The following is a 10135-nucleotide window of genomic DNA, read 5'->3' as shown; positions in this document are numbered from 1 at the left end:
AGTAGTTGTCACTAAGAGCAATAGCAAATCAGGTAGCAATATTCACAAGTTGCGTACACAATTTTAATTATCCAAAATATCCAATTATTCAAAGCTAATTGTTCACAGAACTATACAGCACGTTCCACAACTTCAATAGTTGCGTACACGATTTTAATTATCCAATTATCGAAAGCAAATTGTTCACAGCACTATACAGCATTGTACTCAATTTTAATTGTTGCGCAATGAAATAAATATCCAAACAATAATCCTCTGTAAATAGACCAACCAATATAAACTGGTTTTGATCCATATTAAATAAAAAAAAACAAGTTTTTTAAATGAAAGTAAGGAGCGACATTAAAACTTAAAACGAACAGAAATTACTCCGTATATGAAAGGGGCTTTTCCTTCTCAACGCCCCGCTCTTTACGCTAAAGTTTGACTCTTTCTCTTAACTCTACATTTTAAAACAGTAAAAAACTTTAGCGTAAAGAGCGGGGCGTTGAGAAGGAAAAGCCCCTTTCAGATACGGAGTAATTTCTGTTCGTTTTGAGTTTTAATGTCGCTCCTTACTTTCATTTAAAAAAACTTGTTTTTTTATTTAATTTCTGAACGTTTCTGAATCAATGCATGTTTTGATTTTGGCTCTCCACAGAGGAATAATTAAAACGAAATTTGTATATTTGTTTTTTTTTTTTTGGCTAAATGGCTTTCTCATAATTTTGATCGAATGATTATGAGAAAAAAGAGCGGGGGAGGAAGCCTAGTTGCCCTCCGATTTTCGGTTAATTATAAAGGCAACTAGAACTTTTAATTTTCTACGAATCTTTTTATAATTAAAAGATATACGTAACTTATAAATTAGCTTACGTAAAGAACTTTTGTATTCTCATGTTTTTATTACATATATGAGGGGGTTCGCCCCCTCGTCAGTACCTCGCTCTTTACACTAAAGCTTAAATTTTGTCCCAATTCATTAAGAATGACCCCTGACTCACAAAAGCCGCAGAATAAATAGTTGAAATTGCTAAAAATACTTTAGCGCAAAGAGTGAGGTATTAGGAGGAGGTGAGCCCCTCATATGGGTAATAATTTCTGTTCGTTTTAAGTTTTAATGCTGCTGCTTACTTCCAGCTGAAAAAAAAAAACTTTTCATATTTATTTTTTCATTGTTTTTTTTTTAAGTAATGCTAGTAAATCCTGCGCTCCCTTCATGGAAATTTTCTTCCCCCATGACAAATTCCTCGATGGAAAGTTCCCCCAGCATATCCCCCTCTTCTCAACCCCTGCCTCCAACCAAAAAATCCTCCTGAAAACGCCTGTACACTTCCCAATAACCATTACTATATTTAAGCACTGGTCAAAGTTTTGAACTTGTAACCCCTCCCATGGGGACTGTGAGGGAGTAAGTCGTCCCCAAAGACATAGTTATAAGGTTTTTCGACTACGCCGAATAAAATGGCTATCTCAGAATTTTGAACCGTTGACTCTGGGAAAATAATGTGAGTGGAAGGGGGCCTAGGTGCCCTCCAATTTTTTCGGTCACTTAGAAAGGGCACTAGAGCTTTTCATTTTCGTTAGAATGAGCCCTCTCGCAACATTCTAGGACAACTGGGTCGATACGATCACCCCTGGAAAAACAAAAACAAAAAACAAGCAAACAAATAAACACGCATCCGTGATGTGCCTTCTGGCAAAAATATAAAATTCCACATTTTTGTAGATAGGAGCTTGAAACTTCTACTGTAGGGTTCTCTGATACGCTGAATCTGATGGTGTGATTTTCGTTAAGATTCTATGACTTTTAGCAGGTGTTTCCCCCTATTTTTTAAAATAACGCAAATTTTCTCAGGCTCGTAACTTTTGATGGGTAAGACTAAACTCGATGAAACTTATATATTTAAAATCAGCATTAAAATGCAATTCTTTTGATGCAGCTATTGATACCAAAATTCCATTTTTTAGGGTTTTGGTTACTATTTAGCCGGGTCGCTCCTTACTACAGTTCGTTACCACGAACTGTTTGATAGGTCAAAGACTGAATGAAGAACTATACAAACAAAGACTAAAAAGAACAAGACTGAGAAAAGGACTATATTGTTGGTATAAAAATCATACCAACAATACTCTAGTGGTGGGTTACCATTAGAGCAATGGTCTAAACTAGCCACGGCTTCAGGCATGCGTCCTTTTGAGCGATGAACATGGGCGTGAAAAAAGACTATGTTGTAGGTATATGTTTAGCGATTGTTTTCCCGCTAGAGAAATAGATTTTTATTCTGGTATAATTGGAGAATTTAGCAAAGGCAGAATGAGGTAGTCAAGGTTAATCAGGGAGGAGATGAATAGTGACAAAAAAATTTGGTAGGATATAATGGAGAGCATTATTGGCAAAACATGAGTGCGATTGTACATCAAATCGATCCCCTGTTAGTATAACAAAGTTCTCAATTATTAAAGGGATCATTGTAAACCTGAATTACCATCAGTTGTAAACTGCTTCCTACAGTTTCATGTACCATTAGCGTTACGTCATACGACTATTTTCAGATATGAAGGTTACTGATTGGTTGGAAGTTATGAATACCTACCAATTGATTATTCTTTTCGTTAATTATTAATTACTGATTGGCTTCCTATAGTTTCATGTACCATTAGCGTTACGTCATACGACTATTTTCAGATCTGAAGGTTACTGATGGGTTGGAAGTTATAAACACCTACCAATTAATTATTCTTTTCGTTAATTATTAATTATTTATTATTAACAATAATGAACTAATTATTATTTATTATTACCACAAACAAATCATTTGCGTTGTACGACCAAAATCTGTATTGCAACAATTTTAAATATTTAATATAACAAAAAAATTAACAGGGAGGAAAGTCAAAGGATTTTTCAACAAATTTTTTTTCAGTGCTTTAAAGCTGGAAAAGAAAAAATTGGTACCAAAGACATTGCTTACTATTTAGTGGAGGCAGAATGAGGGAGTCAATCAGGGGGTAGATGAATACAGACAACCAAATTTGGTAGGAGATTATGGAGAGCATTATTGACAAAACATAAGCGCGATTTTATATCAAATATAATTGTTATATTTAGTTACAAATTAGCAGGGAGGGAAATCAAAGGATTTTTCAACAAATTTTTTCAGTGCTTCAAAGGTCGAAAAGAAAATTTTGGTACCGGAGACATTGCTTACTACTAATTCCTGCAAGTGAAAAACTAGGACATGGCCCATATTGGAACCAAATGACACTAAGAAAATGATTAAAAAGGCCAATTGACAGACTGAAGTCAAGAAATCTTGTTGAAAATTACACCCTGAGATTCAGCCCTTCAGAAAACCCTACTGCAGAGCTTTTAAGTTCCCATTCAAGTCATGTATTTTCAACAGCAAAATTGTGTACGTCGCAGTTTTGTGAGCTTCACAAAGACTCACGTCTTAAAAAACTCCTTGTGGGCTAGAATCTCCAGCAGGAGAGCGGATCAATTCCATAGATAGATAGATTTATTCACACGAAAAGCCCAATTGGGCCATGGTGACATACACAAAACAAGTGGATTTCTAGCCTCATAAATCAACTCTTTTAAACCAGAGCACGTCATTATGTGGCTAATCGTACCCGAAAAGCTCATTAAAATAATGATACTCCATTCTGAGGACAACGTCAGAATATACTGCCGGACTTTTTACTCTCACAGCATGTACAAATACAGCCTGGTCGTATGTGACAACGTTGGAAACTCAGTCCTAGTTCTCTAACAGCTTTCTTGAAAGACTCAAGGGGTTCTTCCACTACTGCTGGGTCAAAGGAAGAGTGGAGAACCACTGGCTGGCACCCAATCCTAGAAATAGGAATATCAGCCTTATTGTCACATGCAGCTGAGAAATATTTTTTAAAACGAAATATGGTCCAAATTCTCCTGAATCATTTAAGACATTCATGAGCTGCGTTGGCAACGCTCTACAAAGAAGCAAGATGGCAAAAAAGTCTTAAAAGGATCATTTTGATTAAATGGTAAACTCTGATTAAATGAGATCTCCGTATTTTGCTGAGTTTGGCTCATTAAGAATGAGTCTCTTTCCGTATAAGTATATACTCTTTTTATAGAAGAATTACAGAAAAAGGCATCGATTTTTTTTTTTTTTTTTTTTTTTTTTTTTTTTTTTTTTTTTTTTTTTTTTTTTTTTTTTTTTACAAACAAGTTTGACTAATAGTCAAGTGCACTCAAGTAATATTTTTTAATTATATTGTTGATTGTTTTCTTATTTCTAGATTTAATTAATTTGACTTCTGAGTTTGACTTCTTCTTTGACTTCTTCTTGCTGAATTTATTGGCTGACAGAAATCAGTTAATGTTAGCTTTGATGTACAATTTTTCCATTTTTAAAGCATATTTTCATTTTATTTTTGTAGATAGTGAGGTCTTTCACGTCAGGTAAAAGAGAAGGTGGTGATTTCGTTGCGTGCGTTGTGTCACCCCGGGGAGAGTGGATCTATTGCGTTGGAGAAGATCATGTGCTGTATTGTTTTTCAACTCTTACTGGAAAGTTGGAAAAAACTTTGGAGGTATTTAATTCCCTCTTACTGTGTTTGTAAATGTATTGAGTTCAGCTTGGGTCTTAATTAGGCTCAACATATTAACAAAATCTTATTTCCATTTTTTTTATTGTTTTCCAACTCTTATTGATAAGTAGGAAAAGAAACTTTGGAGTTATTTAATTCCTTCCTACCGTGTTTATAAATGCATTGATTTCAGCTAGTGTTGGGTGATAATGGATATCGATATTGCGGAACACATCGATATTTAATATCGAAACGTAAAAATCGAAAACGATATTCGGGTATTTTCAGCTTTTTCTGGTGTCTACCGGTGAACGTCCAGTAGAAGAGATCCATCGTAGAAAATTGTGTCACAAATGGTCAAGAAGACGAAGAATTTCTTCAATAAATTGACTCATACATGCTGATACACAGCATACTTAGCTGTAGCCATTGGCAGAGCCATTTCTCAAGCCGAAACTACGTTTAGTGAGGATGCAATCCCAAATGTTGCTGGGGACCTCCAAAAGGCTTGGCTAGATAAAATGCCTTCTAGGCTTGGAGGGCCTTTTCACATCGCACTCGTCAATATTACCACATAATTGGATCCACGTTTCAAGACATTGCATATTCCTTATTTGGTTTCGGTCTTGTTGGAATGAGTGTTAACAGATGCAAATGCCGTTACAGTTCCTTCGATTCAGCCACTTCAGAATCAAGCCAGTTTGTGGGGGGTGAAATTTCACTTGAGAATGCAAGGCCTTCACCATATTTTGACCTCTGGCACCTTCTTGTAGCTCAATGCAAGGCCTTCAACAATGCCACTTCACCATCAATATCATCGGTCATACTTTTCCAGATTTTCAGTAGGGAGTCTTAGTTACCAGAGAAACTGATCTAATCAAGTCGTCAAAGTCTCGTAATATGAGTCTCAAAAAGACCTATGTGAAGTAGTCATAAACTTGATGTCCCTGTCTGTCGCCAGTGAGCCTTTTGAGAGTGGATTCAAAGTCTGATCAGTTAATCAAACAGATTGTGGTACTAAGTAAGGAGCGACTTGATCCAATAGAATTTTCCACAAGATATACTTTCTATTGGAAAAATGGGAGGGGTGAATTTACAGGAAGAATTTTCCACAGAGGGAGGATTTCCGACATGGTTTGAAAAATATAGGTGGCGGGGGAAGAGGGATATTGCACGGGAGGAACTTTTCAAGGAGGAATTTTCATGGAAATGGGATTTTCTATGGAGGGAAGAGGCAGATTTGCCAGCATTATTTGAAAATTGAAAAAAAAAACGTTTTTCAGTTTAAATTAAAGAGCAACATTGAAACTTAAAACGAAAAGAAATTATTATATATATATGAGGGGGGGGGGGGGTGCCCTGTAGTCAAAACCTCTATCTTTGCGCTAAATTTCGACTGTTTGTCCGAATTATTCAAGAATTGTATTTGTTTTTGGGAAGAACAGACATTTATCGGGGAGATTTTGCAAAGGGAGTATTTTCTATGGAAGGGTAGTCTCCGGATGGCAATTTATAAATGGAAACTATAGGCTAGGGAATTTATCAGAAAATTATTTGACTAACTATCTCTTTGCCAATCCAATCTCGCCTGCGGAGATATTCCGGAGAAATCGTCCGGGGAAAATTTTCAAAGAGGTACAAATTATCTGAGAGATTTTTTATGGGGGGATTTTCTGCAGGAGAAATTATCCATGGGGAGTTCTCCAGGGGAAAATCTTCCTATTTGAGATTGGGAGGGGAAAGTTTCTAGGAGAAAAAATCCACAGATAGAGGTCTTTCTTTCAAATTAAAGGTGGCTAAAAGAATTTTCCAGGTCGTATTGTCCTCAAAACATTTTTTGGGGAAATTTTCAGCAGGCATGGAATTTTCTTGGGGAAGGAGGATCTTACGTGGGGAAAACTTTAAAAAGAGTAATTTTCGTAGGGATGTTATTTTCTATAGAGGAAGAGGCAGATTTTCTGGCATTATTTGAAGAACGATCAGAAATTAGAAAAGACAACAATTTTTTTCAAGTAAGAATGAGAAGCAATATTAAAACTTAGAACGGATAGAAATTTCCCCCTATATGAAGGAGGACGTCCGTTCCTCAATACCTCACTCATTACGCTAATTTTTACTTTTGCCCCAATTTTTTAAGAATGACTCCTGAAAGACAAGGGCCGTTTATTTAGATCAAAAACTTTTTTTAAGTACAAAAGACTTTGGCGAAGTATTGAGGAGGGGTTACCCCTCATATACAGAATAATTTTGTTTTCTTAAGTTTTAATTTTGCTCCCTTCTTTCCCTTGAAAAAAAACATATTTTTTTATTTAGTCACTGGAAGGCACAACCAATTTTCAGGGGAAAATATTGACATGTTACTGATTTTCAATAACCAATAAAAGCCAGTAGTTTTATTTTTCCTTATCCCGAGCTGGAATAGTTCCAAATCTGGGTTTTTATGACATTGATTCATGAAGCCTAATCGCAGTTTTTTTTTTTTTTGTATTTTAATATACTTTAAAAAAAAATTGTGCAAAATACTGTTTAATTACAATTTTGGCAATTGAACTTTTGCAAAACCACAAGTAAATCTGAGCAAAAAAGTGATCGGAAATATCGAAATCGATATATCGATTATCGAATATCGGAAGTAAAAATATTGATGTATAAGCAAATTATTGCCCATAGTGTTTGAATTAGGTTTAATATATTAACATTATTTTTCTTTTTTTTTTGTGTAAAGGTGGCTCACTGAAAAAAAAAAACTAGACCGAAAAAAAAAAAAATATATAATTTTGTCACCTGAACATTATTGCTTTGAAAATTGCATATTTTTATAGATGGGGTCTGCATTTTTTTTTTTTTTTTTTTTTTTTTTTTTTTTTTTTTTTTTTTTTTTTTTTTTTTTTTTTTTTTTTTTTTTTTTGAAGAGTTTCAGTATTGATAGTATAGCCTGTATGCTGTATACTTACTGGAAAGTTTGAGAAATTTTCGGTGGTATTTGTTTAATTCTCTCTTACTTTGTTTGTAAATGTATTAATGTCAGGAAGTGTCTCTGTTAGGGTTAGTGTTTGAATAACATTTTTTTCCCTTTTAGTATGAAAATGGCTCATCTAAGAAAAAAAATTAGGCTTAGGCTCGACTGTGAGGGAGAAACGTTTCCGCTTTTCTACGTAGGTTTTGGCACCTGAATATCTGTTTTTAAATTTGCGTATTTTTATAGATGAAATTCTTAGATTTTAAATACTACTATACGCATTTTTGAATGTGTCAAGACCACCAAGAAAAGGTAATCACTACTAATCCCTATAGACAGAGTTAAATAATTATAATCGGATGAAACGAATATTTTGAGAATAAAATATAATCAAAAATCAAACTAAGGACAACATTTTAGTTCGGTGACAAACTTGTGGTAACGATATGAGACTTGTTGTTTCCTCAGTTATAGATCATATTCGATAGAATAAGGAAAGTGACACAGTTGAGTAGCTAGATAATGATTGTGCAGTTATCTATGTGAACCGATTATTATTATTATTTTTAATATTACCGTAGACAAAACGAACAAATAAAAAAGGGTGTTTTCAAAATCTGTAAATAAACGAAAATGGGTGTAATGAAAATGATGACATACTTGTATGTAATTTATGGACGTATTTTATGGGGTTTACTGACGTGTCATAAATTGCTTACGCAGATGATATTTTCCTTATCATTAGATGTAAATCTTCTCAGTCCTGCACAACTAAAAGGGTTAAAAAAAAAATTTCCTGATATTTTCCTTATCAGTAGATGCGAATCTTCTCAGTCCCGCACAGTTAAAAGGGCTGAAAAAGGTTTCCTTGATATTGGACTTGATCTGAATCTTGAAAAATGCGAGTATATTTGTTTTAACTGTACCTTGCCAAATACTCCTCTTCAAATTAAAAATACATCCATTCCCTCTGTTGAAACTTTTCGGTGGCTTGGTTTTACAACTTGTAAAAAAAAAGAAATTAGATTTGAATACTTTAAGATTGTGTCAAACCGGTCTAAATATAATCGAAAGGTTTTTGTTTCTTCATGTTCAGTTTTGTTTACATCATTCTGTACTTTGTCTTTCTGACCCTTCATTCTACTGAAAAAGAATGATTTATGTAAACTAAGTAGATGTTAATATAAATACTATAAATACCGGCTTTATCTACCTCTATCGTATACGACATTGGAGAATAATCTGAAAATACCAAAATCCCGATATAACTGCAGGAGCTTCATGATAAGTTATCGGCACAAGAGTATGGACGGCTTACCCCATATCACAGGCTCGTTCGTTTGTTCTGCTGACTTTTTTCCTTGTTGATTATGTTGTACTTATTGTGTTGTACCTTTGTACGTTTGTTCTCATTCGTTTGTTCTGTTGATTTCGTTTTCTGATGTTTATTTTGTTTTTTCTCTTTTTACTCCACCATCCTCACATTGTTTTGTGAAATGGCTTATAAATGAATTATTATTATTATTAATATGTATGGATATAATTACCGCTAGGACCTGCAATATTCAGCGACATTTTTCCTGAAAACATTAAAGTGTGAGTGAAATGAGGAGTCAAAATATATGTGAATTCATTGCTAAATCATTGATTCAGTGCCCATTAATGCCTCTAGAGAATCTTTGTCCTTTATCTTATTTCCATAAGGCAGGTTTGGTGGTATGTGTGAAAAAAAAGCTGTATCTCATTTTGAGCCAGGAACAGTAATGAAAAGTTTTTTAGTCGCCATGCTTATTGCAAGTAAATATGGTGCCTGTGACTCTTTCTCTGTGACTTGAGCACAATTGACTTAATTTTAGGTCCACGACCAAGACGTCATTGGAATGCACCATCATCCACATCAGAACCTGATCACGACATATTGCGAAGATGGGTTGTTGAGACTCTGGAAACCGTGAAATCTTGGATTGTTCGATATTTATATATTTTGTGAAAAAAGTTCGTTTACTAATACAATTCTTTTATCATTTTTCAACTAGGTCTTATTGATTGTTTCTGCAAAAGGCTATGCTGCGACCATTATGGCGCCCATTATATATATATATATATATATATATATATATATATATATATATATATATATATATATATATATATATATATATATATATATATATCAGTTATCTTCTATCAGAGACTGTTGCTGCAGTGAAGGAAGAGGCATTTAAATCATCCTCCACCACTTGTCCCAGTTTCAGGTAAGCTTTAGCATAGTTGTTTTGTCTTGCCATATTTCTTCCGTGAGATTCATTGGGTTACGAGATATCCAAAAATTTAAAGGATAAGGAATGTTTAACAGATTCATCAGGGTCTAAAAAGTATATTTGGCCATATGCATGTGGTTCAAAATCATCTTCAGGGGGTTTTTATGGCACTTGGTATTAACCAAGTGACATAGCAATCGCAAATTCTGTCGGAATGTCAGTCCCGGTTTTGCTACTTTAGGCACTTCCAGGTAAGCTAGGACGATTAAATCTGGTAGGCTTATCAGGGGCCGGAACAGATTAAATTGGAAATAGTCGTTTTCTCGATTTGACCATCGGGAGGGGAGTGGGGGGG

At 34.5% G+C, this 10135-nt stretch overlaps 1 long non-coding RNA gene across 1 annotated transcript; it reads left to right on the top strand.

Moving 5' to 3' along the window:
* The first annotated feature begins 4055 nt into the window (after nt 1-4055).
* Nucleotides 4056-9551, top strand: LOC136042472 (uncharacterized). Its single transcript, XR_010621318.1, has 2 exons — nt 4056-4563; nt 9376-9551. It is a non-coding gene; the product is annotated as an uncharacterized LOC136042472 (long non-coding RNA).
* The last annotated feature ends 584 nt before the right edge of the window (nt 9552-10135 follow it).

Source organism: Artemia franciscana, unplaced genomic scaffold, assembly GCF_032884065.1.
Source record: "Artemia franciscana unplaced genomic scaffold, ASM3288406v1 Scaffold_1338, whole genome shotgun sequence".
Lineage (NCBI taxonomy): Eukaryota > Metazoa > Arthropoda > Branchiopoda > Anostraca > Artemiidae > Artemia > Artemia franciscana.
Note: the sequence above shows the minus strand (reverse complement) of the source record. Positions and strands in the feature narration are given on the sequence as shown.